Raw genomic sequence first — 23,354 nt, forward strand, 5'->3', positions numbered from 1 at the left:
TCTTAAAAAAAAAGAAAAATAACAGCTTTAGATTTTGAAAAGATCAAACAGCACTGATTGCTTAATAAAATCAGGTAATAATCACAGCACATAGAATACCGGAAACAATCTGGAAATTAATAGAGTTGTACACTAATCTTCTAGGAATAACGTAATTCATTTCCTTCAAAGAATTTTCCCCCAACTTGTAACTTTTAAATAGTTTAGCTTTCTTTCAGTTGACACTGAAATTAGGAAAGGCAAAATCTTTCAAAAAGGAACTGGAATATAATTTCAACCAGAGTAGCATGAAACAGGTTTCAGCTCAAAGTTGTGCTGGCTTCCAGCAGGCTGGGGTGAATGAAGCTTGTCAACAGCTAAACCTATTGGCAGTCCTGCATCCAAACTTGTACTCATCTGACAGTAAAGAAATAGTCCATCTAGATAAAAATATTGAGGATAGGGGAATAAAAGTCAGCAATCAATAGATTGCTTGGTATTATATAAATAGAACTGAGCAGTTCACTTGACTTTATACATTTCCTTTGGTTCCCAGCTGTTACATAAGCCCAGATTAATGGACAAAGTCAGAAATATTGATAGTGCAAATGAAAAAAGTTGGTCACACCTATAATTCCTGATAGTCCTTTTCAGTAGTTAATTCAGGAAAAAAAAAGATGAATGTGTTTTCTCTCTCTCTTCACCCTTCTCCTCTTTTCACTTTAAATCTGGTTAAGGGTGAAAAAAAATCACTATTTCTGGTGTGTGTGTATGGGCTGCATGTGTATTTCCTTCAATGATCAACTGAAAAGTTCATCTTTGTTTTGAGAGTTCCTAGCTTTATTACACAGTGGGGTTTTTTTGCATAGTAAGTACTCAAATTGAAAACAGCCTATCTGCTGGAGAATACATCCTTGTAATAATCTGGAACAATGTGTCTCTAACTTAAAAATACAGGGACACACAGAAAAACTCTGATCCTATGTTGACTGCAGCATTATTTACAACAGCCAAGATATAGAAATAAGCTAAATGCCCATTGACAGATGAATGGCTAAAGAAAATGCAGTATATACATACAATGGAATATTATTCAGCTTTAAAAAAGAAAGAAATCCTGCCATATGTGACAACATGGATGAACCTTAAGGACATTATGCTAAGTGAAATAATCCAGTCACAGAAAGACAAATATGGTATGATTCCACTTGTATGAGGTCTTTAAAATAGTAAAACTCATAGAAGCAGAGAGTAGAATGGTCATTGCCAGCAACTGGAGGGAGGGGGAAATGGAGAGTTGCTATTCAACAAGCATAAAGTTTCAGCTATACAAGATGAATAAGTTCTAGAGATCTGCTCTATTACATTTTACATTGTGCCTTTAGCTAACAATACTGTCTTGTACACTGAAAAATTTGCTAAGGGGGTAGATCTCATGTTAAGTGTTCTTACCACAAACAAACAAAAAAAGAGAGTCAGCTGTCACTGTCACTAGTCTGTGGATCTCAAATTAAGATTTAAGGTAAACCATTTAATTAATTACTTGTTATTAGTGTGACTAGAAACAGAAATGTGAAAAAGGTTCAACTAATCATATCACTTGTTTGCCTATAAAGCATTTCTTTGGATAATCCAGAATAAGTAATACATAAATTTCTTTTCACAAGAATTATCTTCGTAATTAAAACAATCATAAATACATGCATGCACAGTTCTCGCCAACAATTTATGGGCTGTCTAGACTATGTCCATTATCCTCTGGGGATACTTGGACCCCAAAGGAATAAACTTTCATATAGAAGATTAGCATATTCATCACTTTCTCAACAACAGTGCTCTGTTAGAATCTTGTGAGGGACCACAAAAATTTTTTTTAATTTAAAAAGCTCTAGCATCCTATTAAAATCTTTAACTTACTTTAATTTCTAACGTCATTAGGAATGAATTTTTAAAAATATGGTCTTGTGTATTTAAACTGTGAATTATCAACATGAAACAATTAAAATTTACACTTTGAATTCTATAACATCTAGCAAAAATAAATTTCTGAAAAGTCACCGTCCTATCAGTTACCAACTGCACTTAGTTGGTACTTAATGAGTATCTTTTGAATGTTCATAAACAAATGCTAATTAATGGTGAGGAAATATACACATTTTAGCTGTACTCACTTTACCACTCTTGATAACATCATCCATGCTAGCTTGGTGATTACTCTGTTTTTATGTTCTGTTCCGCGGTGAAACCCAAATTACCATGGTTTCTTTGATGGGTTTTTCTAATGAATATCTATTGTTCTTGAGTTGCTCAACTGTTTTTTCTACATGATAACCACACAGAAAAAAAAAATGCCCTTCCATGGACTTCACAATCAGTGGTGTTTGTGTAGCAACTGGGGAGGGAGACAATGAAGGAAGGTGAGGTTTTCTCTTCAAACTCTGAGTGGTTTGAGATATGATCAGTGATTTTAGGATGGCAACACACAAAAACATTCTATATTGAGGATGTATTTAGATGTGTGTGTGTGTGTGTGTGTGTGTGTGTGTGTGCGTGTATGCGTGCGTGTACATGTGTATACATTAGGAATAATACTGGGTTCCAATTCAGGATTTCCTTTTTATTTATTTTTTCATTTAAAAAAATTTATTGATTGAAGTATAGTTGATTTACAATATTTCAGATGTACAGCAAAGTGATTCAGTTATATATATATATTCCTTTTCAGATTCTTTTCCATTATAGGTTATTACAAGATATTGAATATAATAGTTCCCTGTACTCTACAGTAGGTTCTTGTTGTTTATCTATTTTACATACAGTAGTGTGTATTTGTTAATCCTATATTCCTAATTTATCCCTCCTCTCCCCTTTCCCCTTTGGTAATCATAAGTTTGTTTTCTACATCTGTGAGTCTATTTCTGTTTTGTAAATAAGTTCATTTATATCATTTTTTTTTAGATTCCACATATAAGTGATATCATACGATATTTGTCTTTCTCTGTCTCACTTATTTCACTTGTATGAAAATCTCTAGGTCCATCCATATTACTGCAAATGGCATTACTTCATTCTTTTTTACAGCTGAGTAATATTCTATTGTGTGTGTGTGTGTGTGTGTGTGTGTGTGTATGCACCACATCTTCTTTACAGGATTTCCTTTTTTTTTTAACAGCTTTATTGAGGTATAACTGATACAGAGTAAAAGTTGTACATGTCTGATATACACAGTTTGGTAAGCTTGTCATGTGCATGTTATGAGCTTGACATGCGCATTATCAACCCATGATATCATAAGCACAATCAAGGGAATAAACATATATATCATCTCCAAAAGCTTCCTTGTGTCCCTTTCTTTGTAAGAACCCTTAAGATGAGATCTACTCTCTTAAATTCTTAAGCGCACAACACTGTATTGTTAACTATAGGCCCTACGTCAGGATTTCCTATTTTCAACCATTCAAATCATGATTAATCTGGATCATATCATCTACAGAGTGACTCAACCATGATTTTTAAAGCTATGGTAAAATTTTTCAAATATACATTTGATTTTAAATCAGTGAATGCACTTCTTAAAACAAAAACAAAGCAACTTATGGTCACTAAGACTAAATTGGTAAACACTATTAAGAAAAAAACCTAATTATATCTATTCTAGCTGTTATGGGATTGAATGGGTTAATGTTTTCTTGAGAAGAGGCGATATATAAGACCAAATCATCAGTTGCTATGTCTTTTCTCTTTGTTAGCATTATAATTATACCCATTGTAAATTATGAGTAGGTCCAGTCCAAAACAGTCCCACCCCCAAATCTACTTCTTGATAAATGTTTTGAAACTCAAAGTGCTTTTTCTCATAGAATTTTATATATATAGTATATAATATATATATAGGTACAAATGCATTATAATATGTATGTGTATACATACATAGGTGAGAAGACCTTAGTTATTAAGTATTATTTATTTCATAACATTCTTTAAGTATAAGAAGTTACTTCTGATTTTATTACAAAAGTTACTCTCAGTTACACCTCAGTGTGTCCCATATTGAGCATTTTCCTACACTTCAGATCTAATATCCATCTATTGATTGGAAATCCACACCTAACTACCTTAAGGAACCTCAAGCTAAGCATGTCTGGAAGTAATCACATCACATCCAGCCCTCAAGGTGTTCTCTGTCTATTAATATTGTTAGCATCTCACCATCCATCCAAGCTTGAAAGATGATTCTTCCTTAGCCCTCTCTGCCTCAAGTTCCAATCCATCAACATGTCTTATAAATTCTGTCTCTGAAATGATGCCATGAGCTATAACCAGCTGTACCTGACATCTCACTGTTCCCCGCCTACACCAGGGGCTGTGGGCATTTGTGTTTTCTCCTGCTCAGAACGACTTCCTTCTGCTTTCTGTTTGTTAAAATCCTCCTACAGACTCAGCTCCATGTCACTTCTATGGAACCTTCCCTAACTTCATTAACTAGAATTAATTGCTCCTCCCTCAGTGCTTCTGAAAATCCATCTATAAAACAATAAAAGCAAATACACAGTAACTAGTGAAGCAATGCCGTGGGTAAGTACCTTCAGGGAAAATGGTGGATCATATTCACTTCTGAGTGTCCTGCTTCTGACGCAGTGCCCAGCACATTCAGTGATCACTAAAAGGCTTCAGCTGGGATTAGGGGTGTCTGCTCCCTTATGCACTGGGTCATTAGAGACAGGCATTAGCTAGGACTCTGGAGACAAGTTCCCCGGGGTTTCAGTCCTAGATCTACGACATACTAGCTATGCAACTTCGGGCAGTAACTTAAACCTTTTTCCTCATCTATAAAAACAGCATGATAGTAGTACCTTCTCCTCAGGGGATTAATCCAGCAAGTAAAACAGATGATAGAGGTAAAACATTCTGCTTATTAGTTGGAACTCTTACTTTTATAATTCCGTGGAGCAGGAGAGCCACTAAAACACCAGAAAAAGATGACAGCTGGTGGGCTTCCCTGGTGGCGCAGTGGTTGAGAGTCTGCCTGCCAATGCAGGGGACACGCGTTTGTGTCCCGGTCCGGGAGGATCCCACATGCCGCGGAGCGGCTGGGCCCGTGAGCCATGGCCGCTGAGCCTGCGCGTCCAGAGCCTGTGCTCCGCAACGGGATAGGCCACAGCAGTGAGAGGCCCGCGTACCGCAAAAAAAAAAAAAAAAAAAAAAAAAAGACAGCTGGTGCAGAAGAGGGTAATGGGATGAAGAGTGGTAGGTTCCAAGGCATCTTTGTGGGGACACTTCTCAGTTCCACGTAGGACAAAACATACTCTCATAGCTTTTACCCATGGCTTCTGTCACTTGCTAACTCCCTATTCTTTCCCCCTCATTAAACTGTTTGTTAGAACCAGAGCACTGCGTGTTTATATATCCAGAGGTCTTAAGTATATTTTATCTCTATTTTAGAGAACGTAGGTTGTTTCAGGCATAAGGATATCCCCCAGCTTTACTTTTTTTTTTTTTTTTGCGGTACGTGGGCCTCTCACTGTTGTGGCCTCTCCCGTGGAGGAGCACAGGCTCCGGACGTGCAGGTCCAGCGGCCATGGCTCACGGGCCCAGCCGCTCCGTGGCACGTGGGATCTTCCTGGACCGGGGCACGAACCCGTGTCCCCTGCATCGGCAGGCGGACTCTCAACCACTGCGCCACCAGGGAAGCCCCGCCCCAACCTTCTTTTTTTTCTCCTCACCCTCGTCCGTTCTTCCTGTCCTGGAGCAAGGGGAGAGTTTGGAACACAAAGTGGAAAAGGTGGTCTGAGAGTACAAGCTGAGGAGAGACAGCCCTAAATGGAGGCTGACGAGATACCCAAGTCAGGACTACCTAGACTAGCATTTCTCAAACTATGTTCCATGAATCTCCCATGATTACTCCATGGGGGTTCTATGATTAAATAAGATTGGGAAACATATCATCTCCACACTGCCACCCGGAGATTTACAGTGTATCACAGTATATTAAAAGTTTTATAAATAAAAACTGTAAATAAACACATTTGATTTTGTTCAATTCCGTGTTTCTGAAAATTATTTGGACATGAGAATTTACATAACCATCTCTACCCTTATTATTAATTTCTTAGTGACCATGCAGATTATAGATGAAAAGTTGCCCTATACTAATAGCTAAAGTAGCCAACAATTTTGTATGCAAAAATGAACCTTTGGCTAAGCATTTATAGAATGCAGTTTCCACTAGCCCAAAGGAGCCACAGCATCTAATTTTACAGGCACTGTGCCTGAGAGTCCTTGGATGTGTGAAGGGGCTCTGCTATCTATGTGATTTCTGATTTTTAATATCGTTGCTAACTCCAGATGTTCTGAAAAACTCTTCATTTATAGGGGTGAGGGTTGGTAAACTGTAGTCCACAGGCCCAATCCAGTCCACTGCCTGTTTGTGTAAAATTTTTTGTGGAATCCGGACATGTCCACTCGTCTACGTATCGTTTATGGCTGTCTTTGCCATACATCAGCAGAGCTGAGTGGTCCTGGCAGGGAGAACATGGCCTGCAGAGCCTAAAATATTTACTAACTGGTCCTTTATAGAAGAAGGTTGCTGACACTGATTTCTCAATTATTTTTGATTTAGAATTAGACATCTTTCTAAAACTAATCTTACAGAATTTGTTGTCTACATTATTTCAATCTGCAAAATGTCTAGTTAATAATCTCCTCTAGTGCCAGGACAAAACCTTACAAGTGTCACAGAGGTAAAACTATAACATCAAAAACTGGTATTTCTATATGAGCTGCAAAAGTCATGGCATGAAGAAAGTCTCAGAGTTTTGAGAGGTAACTAACATTTGGACATACAGTACTTCTGGGAGAATTTTTTTCCCCAAAATTCTGACTTCATTTTTCAAAAAGATAAATCTATCTATTTATTTATTTATTTTTGGCTGCGTTGGGTCTTTATTGCTGCATGCAGGCTTTCCTCTAGTTGCGGCGAGCGGGGGCTACTCTTCGTTGCAGTGCACGGGCTTCTCACTGCAGTGGCTTCTCTTGTTGTGGAGCACGGGCTGTAGGCGTGTGGGCTTCAGTAGTTGTGGCATGTGGGCTCAGTAGTTGTGGCTCATGAGCTCTAGAGCACAGGCTCAGTAGTTGTGGTGCACGGGCTTAGTTGCTCCGCAGCATGTGGGATCTTCCCGGACCAGGGCTCAAACCCGTGTCCCCTGCACTGGCAGGCTGATTCTTAACCACTGAGCCACCAGGGAAGTCCTGACTTCATTTTTAAAACTTTATAAAGTTGCCTTTTTAAAAATCTAGATGCTTCCCACAGTCCTTCACACGGTTAAAATTTTAATATTGTTAATTCATTACTGAATGCACTTAAATGTAGCCTCTTCTGAACACTAATGAACATCTCTATTTGAATTATAATTAATTAGAAAGTTCTTGAAACGTGCAATTTAGGTTAATCAAAAGCGAAAATTTTCATCTTTTCTCAATAAAGAGAACTCCAGAGTAATTGCTCAGTATGTAGAACACTCTACATGCGAAGTTAATAAAATAATCCAATACTTAGAGCTAGGTTTTTGTTGAATTGCAGAATTTGATGAGAACTACGTGAGTATTAATGATAAATATCTTGTGTTGGTATTTTAAATTAGTGTAATATACTATAAATCAAAATGAGTTTCTGAAAACTCTATAAGATAGCATGGGCACAGACTTTTTGTAAACACGGAGATGATAGCTATGATTTTAAACTGTAGATGAAAGAATACCCTGAGCATATTCTTTTTAGAATTGCAAATGGTAGTCTATCCTATATTCTTATCCCAAATGTTAAAGAACATTCCAGAAGTACTTCAGAAGTGATAAAGTCCAACGACCTTAACATTCGTTAAGGTTAAATACATAAGAACAAAGACTCCAACATGATGGATAGAAATACATATATAAAAATAAATGACATCACTCAAGCGCATTGAGGACATTGGCCTTTCTGAAAAGAGTTTCTTTCTTTCTTAGAGTCCCTGAAAAAAGAATACCCAGTCCTGGGCTTCCCTGGTGGCGCAGTGGTTGAGAGTCCTCCTGCCGATGCAGGGGACATGGGTTCGTGCCCCGGTCCGGGAAGATCCCACATGCCGCGGAGCGGCTGGGCCCGTGAGCCATGGCCGCTGAGCCTGCGCGTCCAGAGCCCGTGCTCTGCAACGGGAGAGGCCACAACAGTGAGAGGCCCGCGTACCGCAAAAAAAAAAAAAAAGAATACCCAGTCCTGGTGAGCCTTACACTTGGACAGAATTACATAGAGCTAAGAGGAAAAGTGAGTAGAAATGGGAGATAAGCTTTTAGAATGACTTATTAACATTAGCAATGACAGCTATCATTTACTGAGGATTAATATAGCCACAGACTGTGGCATCTTTATATTATTTTTACGTGCTAATAATGTAAATACTATTATCGCCATTTATAATCAGGACATTGGGATTCTGAGAATTTAATCTTGCTGGAGATCAAACAATAAATAAATGACTACAAATTTTAAGACACGTTTACCAGACTCCAATGCCCAGGCCCTTCTAACTGTGTCCTAAGACACTAAAGAGAGGTTCTCTAATTAGAGCAGATCAAAAGATGGGCCAAGAAAATACAGCTAACACTTTAAAAAATCTTAATTGTCTAAGGTGTATGCCTTTTGATCAGAGTTTTGAACTAACGCCAAGCTTACAGGGGTATATAAAGGAATACTTCAAGACTTCCCTGGTGGTGCAGTGGTTAAGAATCCGCCCGCCAATGCAGGGGACACAGGTTCAGTCCCTGGTCCGGGAAGATCCCACATGCTGCGGAGCAACTAAGCCTGTGCACCACAACTACTGAGCCTGCACTCTAGAGCCTGCGAGCTACAACTACTGAGCCCACACGCCACAACTACTGAAGCCTGTGTGCTCTAGGGTCCGTGTGCTGCAACTACCGAAGCCCATGTGCCTAGAGCCCATGCTCCACAACAAGAGAAGCCACCACAATGAGAAGCCCGCACACCGCAACGAAGAGTAGCCCCTGCTCGCCACAACTAGAGAAAGCCCATGTGTAGCAATGAAGACCCAACGCAGCCAAAAAAAAAAAAAAGAAGTGTACTTCTTGAGAAATATCTGGCAGTCCCATACATCTTTGTCAAGTTCAGCTGACTTTGTAGTCTCTATCTTGGGAGGCTGGAGAAAGAAAGTGGAAAAAAAAAAAAAAAAGAGAAAAGCCCCAGACTTTGACAAGTAAACCTGAAGCCATTCCATTTCTTCCTTCCAGGTCTTATGACTTAAATGAGACCTGGAATAAGAAGAAAAGAATCCAAGGGGAAAGACTGATCAATGACTTACAAAAGTTTTTAAAAAGCTGAAAGTTACCTAAAACAAAAATACAGAAGATCAAGGAGCAATTTAAGAGCAGTATTTACAGAGAGGAATTATAAGTGACGTGGGAAGACTCTGTACTAACACAATGAAAACTTCAGTAGGAAGGATTTTGGTCATCAGTGAAAATAGCTTTCTGAAAGTGAGCAGCATAAGAATTGCAATGTCTTGGAAGAAGAGGTTAGGCAGCATTCTTAAAAAAAAACACCTCAAGTTGTTTTATAATGGATTTAATATGACTAAGTGGGAAATCTAAGAGGAAAATGCAGTTTTCTCCTCCTTTATCTTTCAGAAGATTCTACACTCATCCTTCTACTTTTAAGGTAGTGGTTTTCAAAGTGTGGTTTGTGGATACCTAGCGAGTGCTTGAGACACTTCCAGAGAGTCTATAGGTCAAAATTATTTTCATAATAATACAGATGTCATGTTTTAAAACTCTTAAGACATTTGTAACAACTCAAAAGCAATGGTGGGTAAAAATGCTGGTCCCTAAAATGAACCAAGGAGTGGCACAAAACTGTACTAGTTGTCATTGTATTCCTCACCACTACACACTGATTACACATCTTTATAATATTCTGCCTAATTTTAAATGCGTGAAGCACTTCTACTGCATACTGAATTCTGCTGGTTCTGTCAAGAAAACACACTTGTGAGACTGAGGCACAGGCTGAACTAGTTCCTTTGACCATAGAATAACACTTTTACTTAAAAGAATGTTTTGCAGACAAACTCTGGTTATATAGAGAGATGTTAATATTTAGCAGACAATTTCTCAATAAGTGGAGTCTGTCATTTTAAGTAAAACAGCTAAGTGTATTTGTTTGCAATGATAAAATTCAAGCTGTTAAGTGAAATTAAAATTTTGGAAAACTTGATTCTGTCACCATAAGCTTGGGAGCTTCCCAATACTTAAAGACTTTTCTGATAAGTGGCGATATTAATAAATATGAATTTTTGATACTATGTAGTGAAATAGGTCAACATTTCAGAATAACTCAATAGACAAATAAATTCCAAATGACCCATGCATGATGTTACAAAATCATGCATGGATTAAAGATTTATTCAAAGTGCCAGGTAGCCCAATGGATTTTAATGTAACAGAGTAGAAAAAGTGGATTGCTATGATTTCAGATTTCACACTGCAATTAAACTTCAAAAAAAACTACCGCCTGTCAGGTTTGTGTATATTATCAAACACTATCCAAAGTTACCTAAAAAAGGTCTACTAAAATACTTTTCCTTTTTCTATCTGCATATCTGCGTTAAGTCTGGAATTTCTTCATATACTTCACTAAAGCAACCTATTACAAAAGGCTGAATGCAGAAGCAGATTGAGAATTCAGCTAAATTCTGTGATGCCAGATATCAAAGAAATTTGCAAAAATCTAAAACAGTGCCTCTTTTTACAACTATTTGCCTTGAAATATAGTTATTTTTAATAAATGTTAGCATGTAAGGGATTTCATTTTAATTACTTCTAAATAATACTTTTTCAGTATCTTATTTTAAATTTAGAGAACAGTAAACATAAGAAGACACAACCCATATAAACAAAAGCTCTTTGAGATCCTCATTCCTTCTTGAGAGTCTAAAGGTTACTAAAACCAGAAAAGCTGAGAATCACTGGTTTAAGGGCACTTTCCTAAAAGGCATTTTAGATGAACCTCTCCTAATTTCTTTCTTACTTCGACTGAAATAATTTAATAAGTGTTCCACAAATCTCACACTCTGGCATCGTAACAAGCAATTAATAATCGTTAGCAGCCACTATATCATAAGCAAGATACTACAGCCTAGGTAGGAAGAAGATGATTAAACCAAGGGCCTCAAACTCAAACACCTGCAGGCAAATACAAGGCATATGATATGAGTAATCTCCATCTGAAAACTAAGCCCTTTCCATTTTCTTGAAACTCTCTAAGTTATTTTTCTATCATTTATGTTGTTTTATGATAGAGACTTGAATTCCAAAAGTAACGTTGTCATCTTAAAGGTACCCTAAGAAAGCAGTAGTGCAAGTCTCATCATAAATGGTCACTGACGGTACTGCCTTTTGGCTTTCCCCTCAGCACAGAGAAAGCTTCTCTGCCCTCCTCCAGCTGTACCCCTTCCGGATGGGTGAAGAGCCTGCGGAGACAGGCCCCTGGCAGCCTTCTCTCTGCCTCCTTCTAGAGTCTGTTAGATCACATTCCACAAACCCTGGACCCCAGAATTCTCTGCCAAATGAGTCTGAGCCGCCTTCATGCCCCAGATCTGTCCTCCTGAGGAGTGGGGCTGCATCCCCACGTGAGGATCCCTAGGCCTGGGGATGGGGTGTCTATCTGCAGCTTGTCCGAGGAACTAGGCTGTCTGGACAGAGTCGAGGCTGCCAGCCCAGAAGCACAGACCACAAGCTGAAAATTGGATCTCCCAATGGCATCACATTCCACCTCAGAATTGTGAGAATCTCAAATCTGAACTTAGCCTTCTGGGCTGTGATGAAGGTATATTTGGTAAGGTCGGATGATAAAACACGTTTTGAAGAACAGTTCTCTGCCTTGGTTTGTAACTTAATTATGGAAACAGAGGAAATGTGGGTGTCTTTTTGTCTTCTCTCCCCAGCTCACAGATATTTAGAGATGAACCTGGCTACTGATGCTTGGCCTAGGTGTAGGGGAGCACTGTGGGGAGAGAGAAGGAAGGTAGTCATTATACTGATAGAGTCTGCTTAAAGAGGACAGGCATTCTCAGATTCAGCTGAAACTGGCTAGATATTCTGATTTTAAAAAAGATTTTAGAAATCCAAATTTTCATGCGAATTTTTCTATTTTAAAAGTCTTGACAACTAATCAAAAGTATTAACACCTGGTAGCAAACACTGAACAGTCCACATAACACTCTGGCATCTAGAGCTTGCCAACAGACCACCAGATTAGAAAGTCTGGGCTTGAAGAAAGTTTGTAATATGGTGGGGTTTCCAAAGACTTTCTCCCAGAATCCTCACCAGACTCATGATTAATAATGATGTGACTAATAATAGCTACTACTTAGAGAATGCCCAGTACAAAGCCAGGCATTATATTAGGACCACTGAACACATTATCTCAACAGCATTCATACTTTCGAATGTTTTTTCATCTATGAAAAAATGTTTTGGAGTTCAGCCATCAATTTTCACCTAGCCAGTCTCCTTTATAATGAGTCTTATCAAGAAATCTGTTTATGCTTTTGCATGGTGCCTTTACTGTAGCAAGGATAAAATATGTGCATATAAGTTAGAACAATTTACTTGGTCTGTGGAGGGATTAAACTTTGGCACAAATTGTAATTAAGTGGATTAACCTGCTTCCCATATCGATTCCAAGCCTGTTATTCAGTAACAGATTCTGGGCAAGTGAAACCTGAACCCCTCTGAGCAAAAACTCTTCTGCTTCTATGCCAATCAAGTGTCGTCTCTTGATTATGACTTCGTTTACAGCCTTTCCATAACTCCTTCAAATGTTATTCTGGATGGGCTATAAAGTAGTTAGTCAGAATAAATTAAAATTTGTACTTAGCACTAAAATGTAAATTAATTGTATGTTTTCTCCCAAATCTAACCATTTTAAACATCTGGTATATATATTTTAGTGATTCATTCACTCTAATGGTGATAATTTTAGCAAGTTGTTAAAACTGCTTTTCGCTTCCCCATCATAGCAGTCCAAGGGATGCAGCTAATGTGTCAGCATTGAAGCATCTCTTACAAACTCATTAGAAAAACAACTGGTCCACTTTGGTTCATCATAAAGTAAAATAGAGCAGAACGTTATCATCTGCCCACTGCCAACCACACAATGAAACCACTGGCCTTACTGTGAAGAAAGCTTAACGTTTTCACCAATCAAGGGCATTGAGTACAGAAAATTAATCTTTCCACTGTCATGTTTTATACTTTTGAATATCAATTTTCACCAGCTGTGAGAGCTTCTTTTGTAGCATCTGCTAGAAAGTAGAAAAAAATGTACAGCGATTGTACGTAAGCACAGCAATAGTTTTTTTGATGATTAAGGCCAACAGAATTATGGGAAATTCATGACTTGTAAAAAGATACAAATTATATAAAGATTGAAAATGCTCATAACTTACGTTTAATTAAGTAATAAGCCAGAACAGATTTTTCTATAGTTTTGATTAATGTGCATTTCAAATGACAGGCAATAACTCATGCAAAGACTATCATATATTGAGTTCAAGATGTCCATATTTCACTTTTACATTCCAAAGCTGTTTCAGTTCCTCTCTCTTAGTTCTTTGCTATAGCATTAAATAGCTAACTTGACGAATTGTTCCCCCAGAATTATTCAGCATTTTAACTCAATTATCCTTCTGGTTTGATTTCCTAGACATAGAGGGCTTTAATTCCAATGCTTAAAATTCCAAGGAGAAAAAAAAAAACAGAATGCAGATAGGTTTATATTCAGGTCACCAAATGTTCCATTTTCATGGATTCTTTTCCCTTGACTTGACTGAATTTGTCATTTGTTTCAGCTTCATATAGACATGGCTTCAGTGATTACACGTAGAAAAATCACCATTTTTTAAAAAGTGGACACAGTTAGCAATTCAGATTTTAACAAAAAGCTGCAATCTCTTTTAACCAAAAAGAGGAGAATGAACCATTCCGATAGAGCAAAATGACTCAATTAAACTTTGCTTCTTACTCTAGATCCCAGGGCTTGATTCTGCTTGTCTAATTGCTAGTTCTGAGTGATAAATTCAAACACCGTAATGAATCCATAAGGGCAGTAAATAATAAGGCTAAAAATGGAATCTGAACATAAAGTATCTAAATAGTTTAGTTAGGGCTTCTATAACAGAAATACCATAGACTGGGTGGCTTAAAAACAACAGAGACTTATGTCTCACGGTTTTGGGGGCTGGGAAGTCCAAGATCAAGGTGGTGGCAAGTTCAGTGTCTGGTGAGAGCCTACTTCCTGGTCCACAGACAGCCATCTCTTCTGTTTCCTCACTTGGAGAAAGGGTTTAGGGAGCTCTCTGGGGTGTCTTTTATAAGGGCACTAATTCCATTCATGAGAGTTCCACCCTCATGATCTAATCACCTTCCAAAGGCCCCATCTCCAAATGCTATCACATTGGGAATTAGATGTCAAAATATGTATGCTGGGTAGAAACAAACATTAAGCCTACAGCACTCGGCCTATTCTCCAGTGACTCATAATTTACTCAGAGCAAAGAATATTACACTTTCATCATGTCAGAAATTCTATACACATATAAAAAATCCATTTGCCTCTAAAATATTTTTCTTTCCTTCTTTTTTTAATTGTTAGGGGAGCACATGGAACTTACTGACATGGTTATGAGTGCTCAGTCCTTGGAAGAATTATGATGGCAGTAGAAAACAAGATGTTTACCTTCTAGCAGCCTAAAAGTCTCAGCATGAACTAGGACAGACACACAAATAAGAAGAACATTACAGATAACTACATGGGTATGTACATATGAAACCACGCTCTAAGTGTCTGATGTCTCATTGTTTTGTATTTTCTAAGATTCCACCTGTACCTATTCTGAACGTATCATCCCTCAGGGTCTGTTAAAATGTTTTCTAGCAGCTATATATCTAAATCTAAATATATAAATCTCTTTAAATGAACAATTTCACTGAGATTTCTTTTCCATAAATATGAGCTCTTATTTCACCTTCATACAAAATGATATTCAGCTCTACTTATTCCTGCCATCTGCTATTGTTACCCACAAAACCAAATGGCGCTGCAACACTGAATAGTCTATAGAAGGTTTACTTGGATCGAAACACTCTGGAGAAATCCAAAGGAGATATTAGACTTGGCTTCCTTCATTAGTGTTGTTGAGCCCTCCCCAGTACGTGCATAATTCCAATATGACTTAAATTATTGATAAATAACCCAAGGAAATGTTGCATGGGCTACATAGAGTAGAGAAAACAGGAGAGACACATGGTGTATGAATGTATTACTTATCTGATATTTAAGTCTGCTTGTTTATCATTTAGAGTGAGGCACTGGTAGGTTGGTTATGCCAAATAACTTGCAAAATGGAGCGATGTCCTTATCAAAAAAAAAAAAAAAAGTGTCACGGAAGAGCCCTAGTCGAGGCAATTCATATCCTCATAGGGAAAGTATTAGGTCATATTTCTTAACACAATAGACTTTCAGATATTCAATTAAAAACACTACTTAATTTTTCCACCTTGATATAAGGCTGAAAATGGTACTTAAAACTAATTATACTCATCAAATTGAATGCCAAAAAGTTAAAATTAAGAGTATATAGTGGACATTTAGGTTGCTTCCATTAGGAAAATGTGTACGTATGTGCATAGATTATAAAGAAATAATTAGAAAGAAATAAGAATTGAGACTCTTGATATTCATTTCCATATATTTACTGTAATTATTTGAAGAGCATGAGGTTATCAATGCATTTCTTTTTCACATACATAAAATTAATAAATTTTCCAAAATTAAAAAAAAAAGAGTATATAATGGATATTTTCATTCACTCTTCAACATGCATTCCACCCCAGGTAATGTCTAGGAGAGAGCTCCCAGCTGGTACCCGTTAGCATCTCAAGGAATAATGTGTATACCAGCAATTTTGCCACCACCTGTAAGCTTGTTAAAATTACAGTCTCTTTGTCTGTCCCCGCAGACCTACTGAATCAGAGTCTGCATTTTAGCAAGCTCCGTTATGTAATTCATATGCACATGAAATTTTGAGAAGCAGGGCCCTACCATACCAGGGTCTCCTATGTGGATTTCAGGGGAGCCTGAGACATTGCTAGCACCATCCCATGGAGACTAGGGTCGCAGACCAGTCACTCCTGACATAAGTAGCTTTGAATACATTTTCCACTTTGCCAGATGAATATTAAAGTTTTATATGTCATGAAGTTTAGAAAAGTTTTGGTTGGAAAATACTTGTTTGAGCTAGCAAGTTTATCCCATGACTCCTTCCAGAGATTAGTTTAGGAATGGACACAAAATCCAACTTCAGTCATTGAGGTGTGAGGTGAAGTCCTTCCCGGGAGTGGGGGAAGTTCTGGGAAAACCGTACTGTTCCTAGGATTCCCAAAAGAGAGACACTCTCTTACTCTTTTGGTCATCGCTGCACCAGGAGGCTATGCCTGGCACTGCTGATTGTGCTAACACCCTGAGTTTCATCCTTCATTCTTCAGTTGGCTTCATGCCGACACTGATGACGGCAAAGCAGAGACTGCAAAAAACTATGTCCTTGACGACACTGCTGAGCCACAGGACCAACCAACCCTGGAGCCCACCTGATCACTGTGTTTCTTGTTATATGAGGTACCATTAATACTTTCAACCTACCCAATCCCTCACTCAAGTTTCCAGGAATGCAAGTTCCCAATGGAAACTCTCGGAGGAGTGGCGTTGAAATGAGCTTCGGTAACTCCTCCTGGCACATCATTCATTCTTAGAAGTGTTGGCTGGATGAATGAATAATGGCACAGATGCAGAGAATTATAGTTGTCTTCCAAAACATTTACAATTACCCTAAATTCAATTTTGTTTTTACCTCTTTTCTTTTTGAAAGCTACCAAAGCTCATTAATAAATTACTGTTGCTTAGAAGTCCGTGTCATACACTCACATAATTTACCTGCCACATTAAATTTTTATATGTCTCCCCCCAATGTCCCTACTTATACAGCATGAGGACATACATGTGAGACTTGTTGAATAACACAAAGAAAAATACATCCACTACCGTATCATACCACTCCAAACCATGAATCCATGCAGTATATTTTTCCACCTTTTCAGGGGTATTTGCACAGCCACCAGGTAAGTTCCCTCATACAGGAAAAGGAAGTTGTTGGAGGCCTTATGATCAGTTAAATCATCTCCCAAAAGAGGTCCCCTGCTCATGGTAAAGGCCATTTGCCTTTAGTGGGCAGAGAGGTGAGGGGGGAGGATGTTGCAGGATGAGGTCAGAGGGCCCCCTACTTGTTTCCCTAAGTGAATAACACAGGGATAGAGCACATTCACATCACTGACATTTCTTATTGCACTTGTGTTCATTCGGATGGAAGAGGTGCTCAGATAGGAAAGGAACGACAGACAGGCAGGGTCCCCGTTCTAGGTGGTAATTAGGTGTCAAGTCACCTCCCTGAGCTCCAGTTACCTCATTTGCAAGATGCTGCATTCAACAGTTCTCAGCCCTAGCTGCACATCAGAATCACCTGAGGATTTTAAAAAAGATTGTTGGATACCATCAGCAAAAATTCTGATTTAGTTGGTCTGGGTGGGGAGGTAGGGAATGTAACACTTCTCTCTAGTAAATCAAATGGGCAGCCATGACTGAGAATTGGGAGACTAGATACTTTTAGGTTTCTTCCTAACCTGAACTATGATTGTCCTGGAACTCCTTAGTTGTGTTCAGACAGATACTCTTTTCTCATGCATGGAGAATGCTGCCTAAGTCTCACATGCCAGTCCCAGCCTGCTCTGCCTCCTCTTATATCTATTTTCAGGCCAACAAAACAGTATTTGGTAGTAGCCATAGAGAAAGGGATATAATATGCTGTACAGCACCTAAAGGAAAAAAGGAGGATATATGTAGGGTGGTTCTGAAGCCCGTTGAATTATCTTATTTCCAGCTCATGAATCGGGACGTGGTTTGGTCTCCGTACCCAGATTTCCTCTTTCCCATCACCTTGGTCCAGCATCCACAAAGGGCACGGGACCAGTTTCAAGAGAGAACAGATGAGACTGCACAGCCAGATAAAGATAAATCTAGTTTAACCCCAAATGCAAACTACTCAAAATACACATTCCACCAGCTACTGGGCTGTAGTAAAGTATAATTTTATTGGAAAAAAAGTGGACTTCTGGTTATGACATGGATTATACAGACTACATGTAACCCCAGTTAAAAAAACAAAAAATACTAACCAAGCAACTTCAATGCATCTTGGTACTGTAGATCACAGAGGGATGACACCAGTAGCAACCTTTCACTGTGCCCTGGTTAAATTACAGCTGCCAGTATCTGGATCTCTGTGCCTATGAGCTTTTTCCAAAATAGAAGACTGCCTATGCTTAGCCCAAAGTGCATAGACTGAACATTCTCCTCAACGAGGGACTCTCAGAAATTTCCATACAAATAATCCAGTTTCCTGGCTCTTGGGGTCTGATCAAACCATGTGTTCTGCACAGTCTCCCAGAGTTTAGGCTTCCACAAGCTTAGGCTTCAGTGGCCACTATGGTACCTGGCTTCGTAACACAGGTACCATATTGTTTCTTCCCTTCCCTGTGACAATTCTTATGCTACCCTAATGGTGTGCCCTGCACTTGATAAACACAATTCTTGCTCTTGAATCCTATCTCAGGCTCTGCTTCTGGCAGAATCCAACCTAAGACAACACTATTGTCAGCTTTCAAGGTGCTCAGCGAGAACTGGGCAGTATATCTGTTTTGGGGGTGTGTGTGGAGAGACAGCCAAAAAATAAAAGCAAGAGTAAATGAGGAAATCATATAGTAGGAAAAGTAGAGCTAAGTAAGTGTGAATGGAAGGAGTGAGGGTGGTCAGGGAGACAGAACACGGTACAGATGGTCCCTGACTGTAAACATAAAATAAAAATGAACATTTAATGCATCCGTATGGCTTTCACACCTCTTTTCATGGTGTCAGACAGGTCACATTTCAAGTCATTATCTAGAATTATGTACTAGCCATGTTTAGAAAGATCTGTGATAGTCTACAAGTGAAAATGAAATGCCAATTATCTATTGAAGTTGAATATACGCATAGCCTATGACCTAGGAATTCAACTCTTACGTCTGTATGCAACAGAAATGCACACATGTGAGCACCAAAGACACATACAAGAATGGTTGCAGCAGGGTTATTTCTAATAACCCCAAATTGGAAACAACCCAAATGTCCATCCATTAATGAGAACAGACAAAATGTTGTATATATAATCTAATAATGTGATATATACAAGGACACAACATAAAGCAATGGAAATGGACAAAATATTGCTATACATCGCAACATGGATAAATCTCACAAACATCATGCAGAGGAGAAAAAGGCAGACACAAAAGATTATAGTGCAGAATCCATTTATGTAAAGGTTTTTTTAAAATGATAAAACGAATTTATCTGTTAGAAGTCTGAAGAGTAGTTCTATTTGGTGAGAGGAAGGTGGTAGAGAAGGAGCTGGAGCTCAAAAGGAGGCACGTGAGATACTGATAAAGTATTATTTCTTGATGTGGGTAGTAATCGAATGGGAAGATTCGATTTGTGAGAAGTCATAGAGCTCTACCCATAATGATTTGTGTATCTTTCTGTTACACACCTTAATAAAAACATTTATATCAAAAGAATCACAAGTTGATAGAAAATTAGTTATAAATATGTAAACAGTTACATCCCTTTTTGCCACCAGGAAAAAAAATGCAATGCCAAATAAGATATTTAGAAATAAAATAAAGCAGACTTCCCATACAGGAAGCAGTGACAGTAGCTTTTCCTATATATATAAGCTGAGTGATTACATCTAAAATATTTGACTTCAAATATTGCAGTAGCTAAATATGAAAAGAAAAGCAATCTGTATAACTTAGGTCTAAAAGGTAATATAGATGAAAACAAACTGAACTGGAAACAGAAATTATGTGTTAGAGACCACGGAAACATAATCCTAACATTTATCAAGTACTTAACTATTTGCCAAACATTATTTTCATTTTATATTAATTAATACAATAATTTTATAAGGTAGTTGTTATCGTTATACCCATCTGACAGAACATGAAACTGAGACTCAATTTGACAGAACATGAAACTGAGACTCAATAAGGTTAAATAATTTTCTCATGTTCTCACAGCTAGAAGATGGCAGGGTAGCATTTGACCTCAGACCTGAATGACTCTTAACCCATTATACACATCAGTGGGTAAAGTTGGTCAAGTAATTACACCCCTCTAAGCCTTAGTCTCCTCCTCTATAAAATGGGAGGTTCCTCCCAGATTTGCTTTGAGTAGCAAAGAACTAGTGGTTGTATTCATCGTTGATATTAGTAAGGGCAGGTTTAATCAACTGCAGATCAATTCTTTCCCAGAGCTGACTTCAGCAAAAATGGTAGCCTCAGTGACAAGACTCTCAAATCAGCAGTGTTCCTCAATTTGCCTGATCAGAAAAAGGAGCAAAGACAAAGCTCTGTTAACAAATACACTTTCCTGAACTTACTCTGAACTTACTCAGAGCAGGAGCCTGGGAAACTGTTTTTATACCAATTTTTCCCCCACCCATATGGCGATTTTTCTACTCTTATGATCAGTAAAGGTTATGAAGCAATACTCTATATTCCAAAAGATTTAGATAAGCTTCTCAAGGAGACTCTTTTTATATGGACTCAAGTCATACAGAAAAATTAAATCATGATTCAACAAGTGCTTTTCTGCAGGGGTCTATCACAGGACCTAGTCAGGACCTAGGTAACTTGCTTTCTGGTAATTTAACAGTGGGATAAAGCTTGAAAAATCTAAAGGGTATAAACTTGCAATTAGTAGATAAATAAGTCCTGGAGATCTAACGCACAGCATAGTGATTACAGTCAACAATACTGTATTATAAATTTCCAAGCGGCTAAGAGACTAGGTCTTAATTATTATCACCACAAAAAGGAAATGATGATTATGTGATGTGAGAGGTGTTTTAACTAATGCTATGGTGGTACTCATATTACAATATATAAATGTATAAAAATCCACAGTGTACATCTTAAACATACACAGTGTTATATGTCAATTATATCTCAAAAAAGATCTAGAGAATGAACATGCCATTTAGAATCTTTCTTTTAAAGGAGTCTTAAGCAAGTTATTTTTAGAAGGTGCTACGCTCCCATCAATACATGGTTTGACATTCTAAATGCTTGTGGTTAAAGTCAGAGCCCTATTTTTTTAATGCATGAGAGGAGGAAGGAAGTTTCCATTTTGCATTCAAAGGTTAAAAGACAGGATTATTCAGGAAAGATCTGAAAAGTAGGTTCTGTCAATATTTTTTTTCTAGAAAAGTACATAAACACTTCTACTTGAAGTCCCTGGTTAAGAAGATAGTTTTGCAAAATTTCCAATACATATGATGTGATTTCCTGCTGAGGCTGATGTTATCTAATATCATATTTCAGAACTTCAGGAGTTCAGAGGCTAGGGATAATATGAGGTATGACAGCACATTGAAAGGGTTCCAAAGACAAAATTTGACAAAATTTGCCTGTTTCACAATTTTATAGCTGTCTCCTGCCAATCCTGGAAACACTGCCTAGGGACAGCATTCGGGAAATTTGCCAAGCCAGCTTAGTAGAGAACGTTCTAGAGGTACCTCTTGCATAACAACTAAAAATGAGTTTGAACATGTGCAGAGTAGCAATACCCAGTTTAAAAAAAAACAGAGTAAAAGACAAGAGAGAGTGGACAACAGGTAGAGGAAAATTGGTTCTCATGAGTGACTCTGGTAGTTCTCAAGAAAAATGATCAAAGTTGCAAAAGATTTCAACAAGCATGAGGGGTAGTCCTATGATCAAGAATAGGGTATGTGTAGACACAGGTGTGGCGGAGAGGAATCTCTTGAGAAGAAAACATAATTTGTTTGCTTGGAAATGGTGACAGGGCAGGAACAAAAAAGAAAAACTGCCTCTCCTGCAGGCTCTACGCAGCTCACTTAGTGCAATGTCACAACTTGAGAGCACGGTGTTTGCGTTGGCAGACAGGCATAAAGGGTATGAATGGATGAACACCAGCCTTTAGAAGTCATTTCACTCTGCCTCTGAGATGGGGTGTGGTGTGTAATAATCAGTATAATAATTTGCTATCATAATTAGTATGTTGGCGAGAAGTAAAACGTTTTAGGAGTATCTGCCTTTATTAAATCCTCCCAAGTAACCCTGAAGAATAAATCACTCTGCATCTCTTAATTTTATGACATACGATATTTCATAATTAAAACAAGTTCTTCTCAAAGGTGAATTCACCAACCCCTACTTCCCGACACAAGAACGGTACACCTGAATGTGCTTCATCATGGATGACTGTGGGCTTTCCATATTAACGCCCAAGATGATGACCTCTAGCTCCATTATGGTCTGGAGCTCCTGCCAAAGTGCTAAGTCCAAGGTGAGCAGGACTCTGCCAGGAATGATTTGGACTAGGTTAGGACGAGTGGAAGTTGGGCAGGTCCAAAAGAAGCAAGAGGCCAAAATTGGTTAAATCAAATTAAACTTTTTTTTTTTTTTTTTTTTTTTTTTTTTTGCGGTACACGGGCCTCTCACCGTTGTGGCCTCTCCCGCAGGCTCAGCAGCCATGGCTCATGGGCCCAGCCGCTCTGCGGCATGTGGGATCTTCCCACACCGGGGCACGAACCCGTGTCCCCTGCATCGGCAGGCGGACTCTCAACCACTGCGCCACCAGGGAAGCCCCAAATTAAACTTTAAGTGAGCCATATTGTTCCAGGTAAACAAACATTCAGTTTGAATGACAGTTATCCTCTTTCCACATCCTAAAATGCTATTAATAATTAATGAAGCAGTATCAAAATGAGCATAAGATACTTCTCTATAGAAAATTTTCTCATCCAAAGCCACCTTATAAGGGAGAAATGATCTTGCGAAAATATACCTGTTTATCTTTGGAAAGAAAGTATTCTTTAAAATAGTATTACCCTGCTACGGAAAAGAAAAAGCACTATACTCGTTATTTCCAAATTCAGGCCACTTCTCTTTGTAGAGAAGACACACCTTTAAAAGAGCAGGTGTTTCTAGAAAACCCATATATTTAATTTATATCCACTCGTTCAGTTGCAAGCACAATCAAAACTCTTTCAAAATTGTGTTTAAATAGATGCATTTTAAAAAGCACAGAGAATGAATCTCACTGCCAGATTTTTATTCCAGTACATGGGACACACAAATGTGCAACATATAAA

At 38.2% G+C, this 23,354-nt stretch overlaps 1 protein-coding gene across 1 annotated transcript in view; it reads right to left on the reverse strand.

The window, feature by feature from the left end:
- The window catches only part of THSD7B (thrombospondin type 1 domain containing 7B), a 778,062-nt gene that overhangs the window by 179,775 nt on the left and 574,933 nt on the right, over window positions 1-23,354 (reverse strand). The gene's annotated exons all lie outside the window — the stretch shown is intronic.

This window comes from Lagenorhynchus albirostris, chromosome 6, assembly GCF_949774975.1.
Source record: "Lagenorhynchus albirostris chromosome 6, mLagAlb1.1, whole genome shotgun sequence".
NCBI classification, from domain to species: domain Eukaryota; kingdom Metazoa; phylum Chordata; class Mammalia; order Artiodactyla; family Delphinidae; genus Lagenorhynchus; species Lagenorhynchus albirostris.